Source organism: Alligator mississippiensis, chromosome 3 (assembly GCF_030867095.1).
Source record: "Alligator mississippiensis isolate rAllMis1 chromosome 3, rAllMis1, whole genome shotgun sequence".
In the NCBI taxonomy this organism is placed as follows: Eukaryota; Metazoa; Chordata; order Crocodylia; family Alligatoridae; genus Alligator; species Alligator mississippiensis.
In genome coordinates, this window is record NC_081826.1 from 170550513 (window position 1) to 170566548 (window position 16036).

At 41.4% G+C, this 16036-nt stretch overlaps 1 protein-coding gene across 5 annotated transcripts in view; it reads left to right on the top strand.

Annotated features, from left to right (window-relative positions):
• Nucleotides 1-16036, top strand: part of LINGO2 (leucine rich repeat and Ig domain containing 2) — a 993495-nt gene that overhangs the window by 558707 nt on the left and 418752 nt on the right. For all 5 annotated transcript variants that reach the window (XM_019490748.2, XM_019490749.2, XM_019490750.2 and 2 more), the window contains one exon: nucleotides 11013-11096. The gene's annotated coding sequence lies outside the window, so the exon portion shown is untranslated. The remainder of the gene's footprint in view (nucleotides 1-11012; nucleotides 11097-16036) is intronic.

Sequence of the window (16036 nt, forward strand, 5' to 3'; positions counted from 1 at the left end):
TCTGAAATTACTTCAGCCAATTCTTTCAACACCATAGGGTGCATCCCATCTGGCCATATTGACTTGAAAGCATCTAGCTTCCCTAAGTAATCCCCAGCGTGTTCTGCCATTACTCTAGGCTGTTTGTCTCTTTCCCTATCTTTGCTGCCAACTGCACTCATCATCCAGTAGCTGCCCCTACTTTTGAAGCCTAAAGTAAAAAAGGTATTAAATACTTCATTTTTCTCTGCCTCCCCATAACTAGGCTGTTTTTTGTGTTCAGTAAGTTATCTATGATTTTTGTTTTGTTTTGTTTTCTTGTTACTCTTGACATACTTGTAGAACCCTTTTTATAGCTTTTTACATTTGTTGCCAGGTGCATCTCTATATGCCTATGCAATAGTCTTCTCCAGTAGTATGACCGTGTTTCATTCAGTGCATTTCTTTAAAGTTTCAGGCCTTTTGAGAGACTTTAACAGTCTTTCTACTGATGCCGTATGTGTTTTCTGGTTAAAACAGTCATGTTAGATGCTCATCTAGGCAGGAAATTGTTGGGTAGAGCTAAGTTTCCTTTCTGGACAGTAAGTGGTTCTTTCCAGCCGCTCTCAGAAAGTGGTCAAAGTCCTGGTACTATTTCTTAGTCCCAAACTCCCATTTAGGATGGATCATATATTGGGTAAGGGATCTTTCTCTAGTGTATATGGGCATCTTAGTTTGTAACCAAAAATGTCCTTTAGGTTTTTTTAAGTGGTAGCCTGAAACATGGCTAACAAATGAACACCTGTGCTGGCTTCCTTCCACCCTGCTCCCTTTCCAGAAGGAAAAGGTCCAACCTACCAAGTTATGACCCACAGCCATTTTCATTGTGGAAAAGAACTCTGCTGTATAGGATATCAAATGTATGCCATAGCAGTGCACACTTTTCCTTTGGAATGATTGATGAGTTCTTTACAGAATGTTCTTTAAGTGGATTTGCTAAGCAATTTCCCAGTGATTAGAGCACAGACGTTGGCAACAATAGTCGGTTAATGCACCAAAATTGTGTATGAACATCTTTACACCCAAACAAACCAATAGTATTGCAAAGTAAAAAATATTCCTGTGATGAGTATAAGGTCTGTGCAACTATAATGTACTTCTTTATCCTTATGTCCCTGTATCTACATCAGAACACAGGATAGGAATATATTTCCCAAATCATTAGGTCTAGATCCCTGCTATCATTGGTAATCACATCATATAATTCCCTGGGTAAATGAATCCAGTTCCATTTTTAAAAGTAGTTACATTTTATTTTTCTCCCACAACTCTTATTGGAAGGCCACTTGAGAATTCCAGTCTTCTGATGGTTAGAAACCTTCTAAATGGCTGGCTTAAATTTATTCATTGCTATTTTATACACATTTGTTCTTCTGCCAATATTGTCCTTTAGTTTAAATAGCTCTTCTTTCTCCCTTGTGTTTTCTCCCTTGATTTATTTATAGAGAGCAGTCCGATCCGATCTCAGCCTTCCTTTTGTTAGGCTAAACAAGTGAAGCTCCTTGAGGAACTCCACTAGTAACTTCCCTCCAGTCTATTAGTTCTCTCTTCAACCCTAGACCTGTCTCATCTCCCTTTAATCAGTCTCTACCTACTTGACAATTCTTATGCTAACATCTTCTCTATCTAAACTAATGATTTCCCATGAGACTCTGTATCAGATTTTTTTTAGGTTCAGATAGATTAAATCTACTGTATTTTCCTTGTCTAAATATTTTTCTGAGATAAGATAACGATATTAGGTTTGTCTGGTATGATTTATATTTGATAAACCTGTGTTGCATTGTATTGCCTACTTACGTGCATGTCTTCAATTAATGCTTTTGTTCCCAAAATTTGTTCTAAAATTTTATAGAATATTACATTTGGATGCATAGGTCTGTAGATCATTGACTTTGTAGATTTATTAAATATCATTGCTATCAGCCTTGCAATTCCATAAGATAGTTCTTTCAGTATTCTAGGATAGATTGTCTAGTCCCTCTTGCCTCAGACTTTGAGTTTTACTCCCAGCTTGAATGTGATCATTTTCATATCTTCATTCCCTTGTGCCAGCTGGATTGCTGAAGCAGCTCTGAGAGTTCCCTGCACCCTCTACCGACTGCAGTAGTCTGGCAATGGGGGCTGCTGCCTGGCTGTGACCTGCTGTGCACCTGCCAGACCTGGGTGTGGACTGCACAGTCAGCAGAGGCATCTGCCCCTCTGGGCCAGCTGCCAGTGGACTGTGGTTGCAGGGTTGGCCTCTGTGCAGCACTACTGCCACATGTGCCCCCTGCCCATCCATCTGGGCAGCTATTGCCCGGAAGATGTTCCGGGTGTGGTGGCCTGCTTTGAACTGTCAAAGCATGTCCTCCTGGCCCCATTTGGCCAGGAGGTCAGCCACAGCCAGCTGGGTCCAAGGTGCCAGCTCTGAGCAGGCAGGGTCCTGCCACTGGCCTCCCTAGCAGGAATTCTGGTGTTCCCTATTGGAAACCTGAAAAATACCTGATAAAAAAAATCCTGAAGTCACTCTGTAAAATACCCCCAAATCCATGTTCCTCCACAAGTAAAACAAAAGACCACTATAAAGAGGGAGAGAGAGAGTGAGACAGAGACAGCGACCATTTGGACAATGTTTTATTGATATATCTACAGTGTTAAAGCAAGTCTCTTATCATAATAATAAAGTGAACTCTAAATACAGGTTTCATGAATTCATGAATATATATTTTGCTACCTTCCCACAGGGGTGATGGCTCCCACACAGGGATTACGGCCCCTCAACAGGGGATTCAGCCCCCACACAAGGAGTTTGGCTCCCCAACAGGGGGTTTGGCCCCCACACAATGGGTTTGCCCCCCCAACAGGGCTACGGCACCCCAACAGGGGCCAAATGGCACCTGAAGGGGCTACTCCCCGTAAGGCCCACATCCCCACCCCAGCCCCCCAATTGCTGCCCCACCTGGCCCCATCCCCCATCAGCTGCTACAGTCCCCCCAATGGATGCCCCACTCAGCCCCACTCCCCGCTCCCCCAGAACCCCCAATTGCTGCCCCACCCAGCCTCACCCCACAACTTGCACCCCCAGGCCCCCATGGCTTGCACCATCACTTTAAAAATAAAAAACAGAAAAAAACCAGAAAAAATGAGAAAAAACCCTCTACTTACCTTAGAAGCAGGGGTGGGGGGACTCCAGGGCCTCTTGGCAGAGCCCCCCCGGGCAGCACAGGCCAGCAGGGAGGGGGCAGGAGGGCTCTGGCTGGGGCCGCTGGTGCCGTCACCCTGCCCCACACTGTGCGGGCGGGGCCTCAGTCAGCCAGAGGCAGCTCAAACTGCCAGTAAGTGCCAGGGTGGGTTTTTTTGGTTTTTTAAAACTATGGGGGGGAGGGGGCAAGGATCACTGAAGCTTGGGGGGCTGGGGGGGGATGGGGCTGGGCAGGGCTGGGGTCGGGGGCTTTGGGGGGGGCTGGTGGGGGGAGGGGCAGGGCAGGGCAGGGCAAAAGAGTGATTGGGAGCCTCGGGTGGGAGGGGCCAGCCAGGGCAGGGGTTTGGGGCCTCGGTGGGGCTGGCAGGGGGTGGGGCCAGCCAGGGCAGTGGGCGGCGGGGCTGGGGGAGTGGGCGGGGCTGGCAGGGGTCCCCCCCCATGGTCCCTTCCCCCCTCCTCCACCCCCCCGACCCCTTACTCACCGGCACTGGAGCCCTGGTGCTGAACATGCAGCCTGGGCAGCCGTGTGTTTGAGCACCAGGGTGAGGGGCCAACTGCAGAGATAATCTGGCAGCCAGAGCATCTCTGTGGAGGACCCAGCCTCCAGTTCCCCCTGCTCTGCTGTTTTAAACTTTGATTTTTTTAGACCCCAGGGCTCTAATGTTCCATGTGGGTACATTTTTTCCTTCCCCCGCATGCCTCTGGCCCCGCCTCAAAGGGGTTTGAGACGGGGCAAGAGGCACATGCACACTCATCTGGACGCAACCATTCTCTTTATTCAAATGGATTTAATTTTTTTTTCTATTTAGTTTTTTTTCTTTACTTTTGGTAATTTTCCCTTTATCCATACTTTTTCTTACTTCTGCAATGAAGCTTCTTTGCTGATTGGTCCCTTTTTCCCATTCCCTGTGAGTTGTCTGTTTATTCCTGATACTCTTTTTCAAGGTAGTAATTCAGCAGGCCTGCGGCCTTTCCCTAAAAGCTTTTCCCCTTTCCTGGATGCATGCAGCAGCAGGAGCCCTTCCTCTGCCCCCCAGACATGCCACTTGTGGCTCTGTCTCATGGCCCACCCTGGCTGTGCAGCCCCAGCCCCAGCGCAGCCCCACTCTCCCTCACCGCTGGAGCCTTGATCTGCTGCCCCACACCCCTTCCATCACAACAGATTTACTAGCTGGACCCGACTGCTCTCCATGCTGCTGGGCTGTGCTCCTGGCTGCCTGCATGCTGCACGGCAGCTGCACACAAGCACAGGGCATTTATTGGCAACATTATTGGCCACATCAACCAAAAAAAGCTGATTGCTGTCAATTTCCCTTATATCAGTGCTGATCCAATATGGAACCAATGTATTGGTACACCTGTAGTACAAATCTGTTTTTGTTTGTCTTTCTGCTTAATTTGATTGAATCAACACCATAATTACTTATCCAAGTTACTTTCTAAAGTAGCCTCACCATGTACTAGAACCAGTCATCTCTACTGAGCAGTCTTGTTAGTTTCAGATGTGTGCTTCCTTTTTGACTAGTGAAAGGCATGATTGGGAATTGTACCATTGTCCTTCAGACAAAAGCTAGTCCAAAGACTTTGGGGTGACCCAAGGATGAGCAAGGGAATAAACTGCTCAGCAACCACAGTTTTCTTCCTTCTCCCCCTGCACAGGCCTTACTAAGTTCAGCTATAATGGCCTGCACAATATGATCTGAAATGGCCTGCTAGTTTGCTGTTCTTTCCCACTCCCCTGCACTGGAGTAGACACATAACCCTAAGAGGTCCAGGTTTCCCTACATATGAGGTGTTAAGGAAGTATTCTTATTGCCCTAAATCCTCTTCCCTGCCCTGGGGTGAGCATGCTGCTCAAGTCACAGTCTAGCTTTTTGAAATCAATTGGACTTTTTTGCACTTTAAGGTTAAGTAAGGTTGGCAGATTTAGGTTATGTGTGTTAGACTGGTAGCCCGAGAATCATTTTTAATCATCGAATGATACTTAAAATATCACAAAATGCAAATGTTAAGGAAAAGATAAGGGGAAAGGGAGCAGGCAGTAGAAAGTGTCAAGTCACTTGCTCATCTGTAAGTTCAAGTGCTGAATCTTTGAGGCATATAAATATTTTAAGACGACATTTCAAGGGACCTCACTCCCACATCCTTAAAAACAAGAAGAAGAATTAAATTGCATCCCAAATGCTTTCGTTTGCTATCCGATTCCAGAATTTGCTTAATACTTTATTTGTTTTTCCCCCTCCACCCATTCTTTTCAAATATTACCCCCATTTCACAAACCACAAGACTTTTTTTTCTTCTTTTTTTAGCTGGAAATGTCTGATTATTTTCTGGATGAAAATAGGTCATCAGCCATTGGTTTATAAATAAAATCATCACTGTTGAGATACTTTAAAAAAAAGTGGGTTTTGAATTATTTGATTGTTTTCAAATAGATCAGGTTCATGGCAAGTGCAGTGAGGTGTATTAAGTATTCAATAATCAAGACAAGGGCAACAAAATTAGAAATTAAGAACTTGGCATAGTTGGGAGTTTCTAGCTGAAGAGATGCTCTTTGAACAGCGAAAAATTTAAGAAGCATGGGGCCAGGTATTTTCATTAGAAACCGTGTACCCCCTGCCTTCTCTCTCCCCCTGTCCTCATTCCATATTTTTGAATTAAAATTATGTGCCATAGACAGACAAATTCAATTACTGCGCTTTCATTGAACAGTAGTAACCTCCAGACTCCTGCTTGATAAGGAAGGAAACAATCGAGTGATTATTCTCCCCAGATGGATAGCATGGTGCTACCTGCATTCTACTAATAAATCCCTGGTTTGAGTACTTGCTCTGTAAAGCAATCACTTCCTCCTCAAATAAATGATCAAACAAAAGTACATCAAGAAAATAAATAATAAATGCATTTTGTTTTAAAAATGGATATTGAAAATGCCATTAAACTGACAGAAATGAAGGATGTCCCTTTCTCATGAATTCTTCTTGGGCCAGTTAACACACTAGGTATGCATAGGAGTAGTATAAAATTATTCTTTCATACTTTCAAGCAGGCATATCTCCTTGCTTGCTTCTGTGTGCCTTGCCTAGGACCATGTTCCCTCCCTTACACTAGGCATAGGGATGAAGGGGTAGAAAGGCCCTTACTATTTTGTGCTGGTCTGTAGTCAGCCACAACATAGTCCTTAGATTTAGTGTGCCTCTCAATTCATCGTTGAATCTGGCCTATGGTCCTTGGAGGTAGTTTATTCAGTTCTGAAGACAATTTCAAGAAATGTTGAGAATCTCCATGTATAACTTTGAGCCCTCATGGGTGTCATGAATAAAATGTTGTATTTAAGAGGAACATATTACTCTTAACAACTATATTCCTTAGCCTCCTAAAATAAGACAAAGTTTGTAGAATTATGTGGAAAGTATCCTGTGTTCCTGATTAATACTGATAGTAAAATATTAGCAAAGACAGGCTCGAAACATACTGGAAATCATTCTTCCAGATTTGATGTATTCCCACTAAGTAGATTTTTATTAAAAATTGATGCTCATAAAAAACACCCTATTATTCATTGGCCTTATAAATATCAATCATTATAATAAGGATCAAAAAGCTACTGTGCTGCATGTGAGAAGAGCTGTGCAGGAACAGCTTTCCTTTAGAGCAGATAAATTTGGTCTGGGGCAAAATTTAAACTGAGTTGTTTTTGTATCTAAAAATATAAGTAGCAATATCTACAAACAGAAAGATGACCAAAGCACTATCAGCATAAAGTTGTAGGAAATAGGTGGTCCCCTCTTCCCACCTGCATGTTTAATTTTGCATTCAAATTGTGGAGCAGTAAGGCAAACTTTTGTTGCTGAGAGTGAATTTAGGAGTGAGGGAGCAAGCAAGCATTCATTTATAATTGCTCTAATCTGTATAAGGTAATTATTAAATTAATAGCACTTAGAAATGTATACTCCTTTTATTTGTAAAATTGTATTTGTAAAATTAAATAGCAAAATATCTTAAATAAGGTCAAATCAATTAATCTGATAGCCACATCATGTAGGCCAGTTATTGCCTTTGTAGTAAGTATATAGCTGTAATACAGTCACCTATGGCCATCAGAGGATTTCTTGCATGTTAGGAAAATTCCTGTTGGGCCAGGAAGGAGCTGAGCCACTGCTTTATGGTATGTAAGGACGGGAAAAGGAATAGCAAAGCTCTGTTCCACTACACCTATCCTCCATGAGTGTAGGTTTTGTTACAAACCCTAAGCTATGTCTATACTACAATCACAGCAGAGAGAGGAACTTTTAAATGTACATTTTATAGGAGAGGCAATATTAGAACTGAAAATGCTTGATAGAATGAATATATTTGAGAAATGGATAGATTCCCCAAAAATTAATACAGTAAATTCTTTATTAAGGGCTAGACTGTATAACTCTATACTGTGTAGCATCTTGCTCCATAAATAGTCCTGATTAAGCCTCCGAGTAGTCTCATCCCAGTGACTTATGCAACTACCCACTACAACTGAAGAAATTGCACAATCTAGCTCTTGAGAAGGAGGCAACCACTCATACTTGCTTCATACTAGGTTATACTACATTTACTCACAGTGAGTGGTAGATTTGAAATCAGTGGTATTGCTCAAAAAGTAAAGTACTACTTTCCATGAGGAAGAGTAGCAGAATCTAGTTGCTGATGATGCAGGGTTAGTATGGTGCCTCACTGCCAAATCCACCTGTCCTGAGGAACTATTATTCTCTATCTAATCAAGATAGCAGTAAAATAAATATTTCTTATTTTTACTTGAACATAATACAATGGTTCCTTCAGTGAAGCTTTTGGTATTACAGAGAGATAAATCTGCCATCTTGTGTATGGATGGTGCAATATTATGCTGGGATAATTTATGAAGGACTGACAAATTGAGCCTTTGAGTTCACAGAAAAGTTCACATCAGGACCAAAACACATTGAAAGAGGGAAGCAATCACTGTTTGGGGATTTTAAAAAACAGACAACAGCTTTTACTTGAACAATGGTTATAGGTTCAAGATTTGGATAGTTCAAACTGTTCTACTTTTATGGCCCTATTTCCAGGACATTTGAACTCACTGTTGTATCTAATACATGTTTCCTCACAACACTCTTGTAAAGTAGAGTGATGTTACTATAGCCATTTTACTGATGGAATATTGAGATGTAGAATGGCTAAAGTCTCAGGGACCTGAGCATTGCAATTCTTACCATTATAACATCTAACTTGTAGGTACTTGCCTACAGGAGATAAATGCCTAAGTTCTCTATACAGCACATGGAAGGTCTTAGATGTTTCTATGGAATTTACAACTCCAGCCTGCTGAGCAGGAGGGATATTTAAGCTATCACAAGAAATACTGATTAAAGCAATGAATCTTCATTATAAAAGTGTTGTCTTCTAATTATGCATCTAAGCTGCTCTTTGCATGGGTGACTGGTACCTCCTGAATCAGGGGTGGCACTTGCCTCCCACCCCTGGCAGCCAGTCAGTGACCGGGGGGGGAGGGTCTCCCTGTGGCTGGTTGTGAGCACCGACCCAGAAGCAGTGTCCCCTCTAAGCTGGCTCTGAGAGAGAACACTGCCTGGAAGGGCCTGGAATGTGCCTGGAAGTGCCAGCAGCACTTCTTCTGGCACCCCCACTCCCCGGCTGATGCTCTTGGGGGGGGGCATCAGCGCTCCTGCTTGACCCCCCACCTGCTGCCTAAGCGGGGAACACTGGCCATGAGGGGGTGCACAGCGCTCTCAGGGGGTGCACATCCACCCCCATGCACCCACTAGGCATTGCAATTGTCCTTTTGGAAACCTAGGAGTAGTTCTTTCTTCAGAGGCCCTGGCCCCTTAAGTGACTTGCCCAGGATTACACAGGAAATCTCTTTTAGGGCAGCAAATTGAACCTACGTCTCCATAGTTCAATGTTAGTGCCTTCAGTACTATATCTGTTTTTTCCCACTTTTTCCAGCAATTCCAAATCAAAAGTAATTAAAGTTAACACGTTTGTTTTTTTTTTCCATCTAATATGCTAAACACCTTTGAACAGATCCTCAGATCATTTGTAAAATCATTTTGGCTGGGGTTTTGAAAACTGGCCAGTAATTTGGGATAGCTTGTTATTTTGGGTGACCAACTGGAGGTTGGATTTTGTCCACCCTATAAATTCAAAAAACCATGTTCTTACAAGAAAAAGAAGCCTCCAAAAGCAGAGATGTAATTGCTAATCACTTTTTAAAACCTTTCCAATATATCTTTTACTTTCTCTGCTTAAGAGTATGCATACATTTGTAAAAAATTGGAGGCAGCTGCTGCTCCAGATATATATGTGGAAGCTCCTACTGACTTTCTATGGAAATACCTGAATTTTTAACCCTTAGCATGGTATTATTTTAACTATCAAGAAAATGGGAATAAAAATTGAATATTCCCAAAAGGCCAAGGATTTTTAGCAAGCAATCTCTTTTCTCACATTTCAGCCCTCCAATGTTTTGTTTTGTTTTTTTATAGTTGATCAAACTAAGCCTTTTTATCCCAGAGTAGAAATGGCCATTTCAGGAGAAAAATAACCTGGGAATAACTAGGGTTAATCTCTCCGAAGAGAGTTTCTTCAGAGGCTATCTTTACATCCTGGCATGTCTCAGAATAGAATATAGACCCCAAAATCTCTCCCCCGACCTCCACCCCCACCCCCACATATGCCTCCCACCTAGGGAAATAGTGTGTTGCTGTCTGCGCTCTGCTGTTCCAAATGGGAGAACACTCCTCCTTCATAATCCCCCACATTGTGTCCTGTGGAGAAACACAGGCTGAGCATGGGCAATCTGGGTCAGCCAGTCAGGGTTGTCCTATGCAGTGCTACCATCTGTCACTAGGCAGACTAAGGGGACTTATAGAGCACTGCTGAGATGTGTGCATGGGGCCACCTGCCCCATCCTTTCCAGCTACACAGTGCCAGCACTGTAAACTCTCCATACTCCAGGGCTTCAGCATACAAATAGCTGTACAAGTGGCTCTGGGTAAGCTTTTCTACCAGGAAAATAAACCTCAAAAAATTCTCTCAGATTATTTGAATGTATGTATACATCCAGACAAGGTTCTTTGGGTGAATCTGATAGCTTTTATTAGACCAACTTAAATAGTTGGAAAACAATTTTAAAGCAAGCTTTTGGGTTCAAAAACCCTTCATCAGGCTGAGGAAGTTTCAGCAGTTGGTTTGAAAAAATTTGTTTTACAACTGTTTAATGGTCTAATAAAAGCTATCAGATTCACCCAAAGAACCTTGTCTGCCTATGTCCTTAGACCAACATGGCTACAACCTAAACCCCTGTATACATCCAGAGAGTCATCTGTTTTCAAAGTCCTTCCTCAGAATGAAGGGTCCTTATTCAGAAGGTACAAAACAAGAATAAGAGCTTGTAAGGTATAGAAAAGAACTGGTACATCCAAGTTCACATTTCTTCTCATAATCTATATCCATGCATAAAAAGTCAGGTCTTACCATTTGCTGTTTAAGAGTACAAAAGTTCTGAAGCTTCCCTTATTATTTAATAAAATTGGTACAGGAAGGAGAGCTAAGGAGGCATATTATGTAACTTTAACAAATTACACTATACTGTTTGACGAGTGCTTAAGGGCACTTCTTAAGATGCGCTATCTACTCCATCTCACAACTTTAAAAATAATGAAAGAACAACACGAGATGTTATTTTAATGCACTGAAAGATTTCTGACCCAGTTACCCAAGTTATTTTCTCTAAAGATTTGAATGCCATTCTTTTTTTATTTTTAATCAGGCTGATAAGAAGATGTATATTCTACAACTCTGAAGAAGAGGAAGAGCTCTATCAGAAGGATGAGTGATGCACAGTTTCAATCTGGTAGGTTCCTATTACTGTTTTGCTGATGGTGATTTTTTTACACCATCAGTCTCACTTAGGCTTAAAGTAACCTTTTAGTAGTTATAATTATTTCTTTCCCAATAGTGTCAAATTTCTATTTTATCCTTGAGAAAAATACTGGCCTCCATTATAACAAAATATAAATATTCTAGTTTGACTGCTAGCTCAGCTACTATGTAGAGATTCATTTATATAATTGACTTTTAGTTCCTTTCCCAGTTAGGGAAGGATGTAGATTTGATCAGGAAAATGGTTTTCTTTGCAAACTTTTCTCAAGCTATCAGAAAATTCTTATCCTGATCTAAGATGGGAGAAGTTGAACAAAAACCTGTGGAAAAAATACCATTTAGGGTAAATTAAACTGTTTCATGTTGATATTAGCCTTTTAAAAAGCCCCCAACAATTTCTAGTATTAACCTAATGCAAAATTTAAGTTAAACTGGAAAATGAGAAGTTATTTATGAACTGCTGTTTTATGATGTATTTGGTGAGTGTGGGGAGCACTGTCACAAAACTTCCGATGGATTGTAGAAGAAAAGACTGCTGTTTCTTTCTAGTTCTGAACTGATGTTACAGTTATATATGCAACTTCTAGCTAAAAAGACACAGTATTGGGAAGTTCTAAGAAAGCTGAAGAAATTAAAAGAGAAAGTGGAGAGTATGTAGCAAGCTAATGAATTTGAATTTTGTTCCTTATAATATGAAACAGCTAGTATCAGGGCATTGGACCATGGGAGGCACAGGTGGTATTCCTTTTGATCTAAAAGGGATACACAAAAACGGCAAAGGTGTCAGCCAGCAGATGTTCAATCCTGTGCCTGTAAAGCTCTGTCAACTTCACTTTCACTTGCTCTGCCCTTTCCCTGTATACATCATATTGTTGGTAAAAAGAGAATCTAACATTTTGTGAGAAGGCCTGCTAAAAAATATGAGTTGTAGGATAAGGGTGACAGATAGGATGAGTCTGTGTGTATACCTCTGTTGTAGTAGACATAAGCATAGATCAAAGTGAAGGAATGAAAGGACTCTGTTAGCAATAAGGACAACACCTTCTCTACCTTCAACAATTTAGGGGGGTCCTAAATATTACATTGATAAAGGTAACATCTGCTAGGCCTTTTGTTTCCTTACCAAAACCTGGCAGAACTCTCTTGCTCCTTTTCATCTTTATGAGCCACAACTTTGGGGGAGTGTGCTGTTGGTCAGAATCCCTGCTGACTGTCAGCCGTCATTCTCTGCCAAGCATAAATGTTGCCCTCCGAATAGCCTACTTGTTGTCCTTGCTATGTCTGTTTAGGGAGGCATTTCCTGTGCAGCAACTGTTCTGTACTCACCCTACTGTGATTCTTGTACCAGGATCTGATGCTGCATTGCTGAAGCAGCTTTTCATAATAGCCTGTCTTCCATTTATATCTGAGAAAGCAACCACATTTTGGAGCATTTGCCCCCACCATTTTGGTGTCTGATTCAGACAGTTGTGTTTTAGCCTTGTTTTCAAATAGTACCAGCTCCAGAGTTTGAAACTAGCTTTTCCCAACGTAGCCTCTTTGATTATATTGGCACTTAGCTCTCACTCAGACAACCTTACAGAAGAATGTCCTTTAGTGAATATTGGTGTTGGTGAATCCCAAATTCCTTTTCAGTTCTTCTGCATTTTTTGCCTTTATCAGCATAGTATCTGTGGAGAAAAGGAAAGAACTCGGTGGATTCAAATCCCAACAGCCTGTCAGAAAAATGACTAATGCCAACCACCATGTTCATTGACTGCTTCAATGTTAGACACCAGGTGCCATGTGCACCTAGAAACTGGCAACACCATTAATCATAAGGAACTCTTTCACATCTCCCAGAGAGAGTCTGTTCAGCATGGTGCTAATCTCCCTGGAGTGCTGAGATAAAACAGCACTAGCAAGGGCACTGACTCATTCCTTGTTCCCCTGGTTGAAAGGGCAGTGGGGAACAGGGATCACAACTGAAGTACCCTCTGCCTGTTCCAGTCATATCCCCTGGCTCCTGGCAGCTTTGTATGAAGATCTCTAGATGGTCTTCTATGGCATTTCTGTATTGAAGGGGGTGGCAATTCTCCTGTCTCATACAATTGCACGTAACTAGGAGGCAATACATGTCACAGAACTAGGTTGAAAACATGCATCCTCCCTGTGTCAGCTGGTAGTGAGGTGTTCAGTGCAATAAAACCTATACATGGCCCCTGCTTTCAGTGCAAATTCAGATCTTGATCCCCTGATTTACTGCTTCTCTTTCAGATATATCATTTTTGGGGGGGAAAAAAGAAGAAAAAACATCCTTTGTCCACCTGCTTGAATTTTTGTTTTTCTTGCTGGCTGCAGTTGTACATATACCTTTTTTATTTCCTAGATGGTGGGTCTTCCCAAAAGTGTCTTGCTCCCCAGAAAGGGCATAACTAGAGGGGGAACCAGGAACTAGCCCCATCAACAAATTGGCTGGGAGGCGGGTAGGGAAACTGCCGCTCTCCTGCCCCCTGTGCCACCGCCAGCATCCTGTGGTGAGATAGAAGTGCCATGTTTCCTCTGGTGGGTATACAGCATAGATGATATCCTTGGAGAAAGGAAAATACTTCCCTTCTAATGCTGTTTCTCAGAAGAGATCAGTTTGCAGGATTCTTACTCATACACCTATTTCTCCTTAGAGTTTGGAAGTTCCCTTTTTGAGTTATTTCAGGGTTTCTTTTTTTCTGTTGATCTTGAATTGGCTTATCCTTCTGGGAACTTATTTCACAGAAAATGAGAAGGAACTGACTGCAACATTCAGAGGAGAGCACTTATACTTGGCAGAAGTGGCACAGTAGCTACTGCTGCCCTCAAGGGTAAAACAAAAATAAGAGCTAAGGGAGTTCTGTCAGCCTTGCACTAAGGAACTGAGAGCCAGAAGTGAAAATCCTGTGCAGATACTGTCCTCAGAAAAACAGAACAACACGGTAAGTCATTACCCTTTCATATTTTCATGTGTTTTAGAAACTACAAAACAACATAACCTTTTAGCACAATTACAAATAAATAATTTTGATAAATAATTATTAGAGTTAGTAAAAACAATAGGCAGTAATGGGTATAGCTGGAATTCTGTGAATGGCAGACTTTATTCCAAAATACTTCTTAGGATTCCCTCTTAGTGCAGTGTAGCTGTGCAGTGATCATTCTTCTGCACTGCATGTAACAGGAACAATTATACTCTAAAAAAAAAAAAATCCAAATAATTTACTTCTACCCAAATCCCTCCCTAGTTTTCCTAGTTTTTTGGAGGGTGGACAAGACTTTTGCCATTTATTCCATTTTATATTGGGAAAAAATTTTTCCAGCCACACCCAGTCCTTTGCAAATCAGACTGGTCCTGGCTTGCCAGTTTCCTTTTATGATGGAATGGTCTGAAACCTGTACTGATTTAGAGAGTACCGTTTTCCCATTTTTCATGTTCCTTCTCTCCAAAACTCTAAATTTCCTTCCCATTTCTCTGACCGAAGGAAACTCACTAGAGGCAGTCATTTCAGCTGAAAGTGTGATTTTCAGCCTTAATGAGGCATTTCCACAGTCCCTGGCCTGAGGGAAATGGCCTGCATAGCTTATTGCACAGCAGATGGTAGGCCTTGCCTTCACACAGATTTGCATGGGTTTAGTAAAACTGATGAATCTCCCCTTGCTCCCATTTATTTCAGATTTAGAAGTTGTGATTTTGGTTTGCTTCTAAATGAGTTAAGATGACTTTAAAATAAGACTAGTTTAAGGTGAAATAAGAGTTCCCACACAGCTTTTTGCATCAGTATTAACTAAACTGGTTACTACTCTGCTGTTTGCAGATTGGCTTAGAAATATTCTTCCTATGTATTCTATAACATGTTTGTTATTAGATAATTCATTTAAGGTCTCAGGAAGTACCCTAGCTACATGACATATAGCCTAGGTTCAGTGTTTAAGAAAAGCAATTTGAATGTACTATGGGAAGATTATTTTGTAGAAAACTTGCACATTTGAATTTAACAGCTCTTCAGTTTTTAAGATAGTTCATACTAACTATTTGTTATATTTTACATTAATGTTCTTTTTGGAGTAAAATGGGAAAACATTATTGTTCTTTGGGTAACCTTTTTTCCCCTCAAATCTTCTGTAATTTCAACAGGAAAAAAATAGAAAAGATGCACGCATTTGGGGTTTTAACACCCTCAACCAAAATGTACTAGTGTAAATCTTGCTTTTGTGGGGAAAATGGCTTTTATATTAACACTTGGTCACTTTCTTTATGTTTTTTTTTTCTATAAGCAAACATTAACAACATATCTTGGAAATGTATACCTCTTTTCAAAGGTTATGACTCAGTTTAAATTAAAAATGCTTTACATTCAAAATAAAGAGTTGTGAATTTAAAGTTGTATAGACAGTGCATTCCTCCAAGGGAAAATTACCACAGTCCTTTTGAGTTTCCTGCATGAACATTTTTGTTACAAGTCCCTCATTTTTCCAATGTCCCTGATGTTTGTCAGACAGTGCCCTCCACTTGGGCCCTATCATGTTAGAAATATTTGTAAAACTGTCAGAAGTATATGGGCAAGTAGGAACATTGTGATCTACATGGCCACATAGAACTTCACAAAGATTAAGAATGTATGTCTTCTAGGTCTAGCTCAAGCTGAAGGGAAAACCGTTAGCTAAAAACTGAATAGAGATGCTGGTTGACAACCTGAGTGGCATTAATTCACTACAGGAGAAGGCACCAGTAACCATTTAAAATAGCCAGCTCATTGTGCTATTAAATGCACATGTAAGGCCATATTTTGTTATAAGAACATATAAACTCCAATAAGGAAGGACTCAGTCCCTCAAGGGTTTGGCACCCACTTTTGGGCAGTCAGGAAATAATAGTGTGCCAGGCTGGAGGCCAGCTGGAAT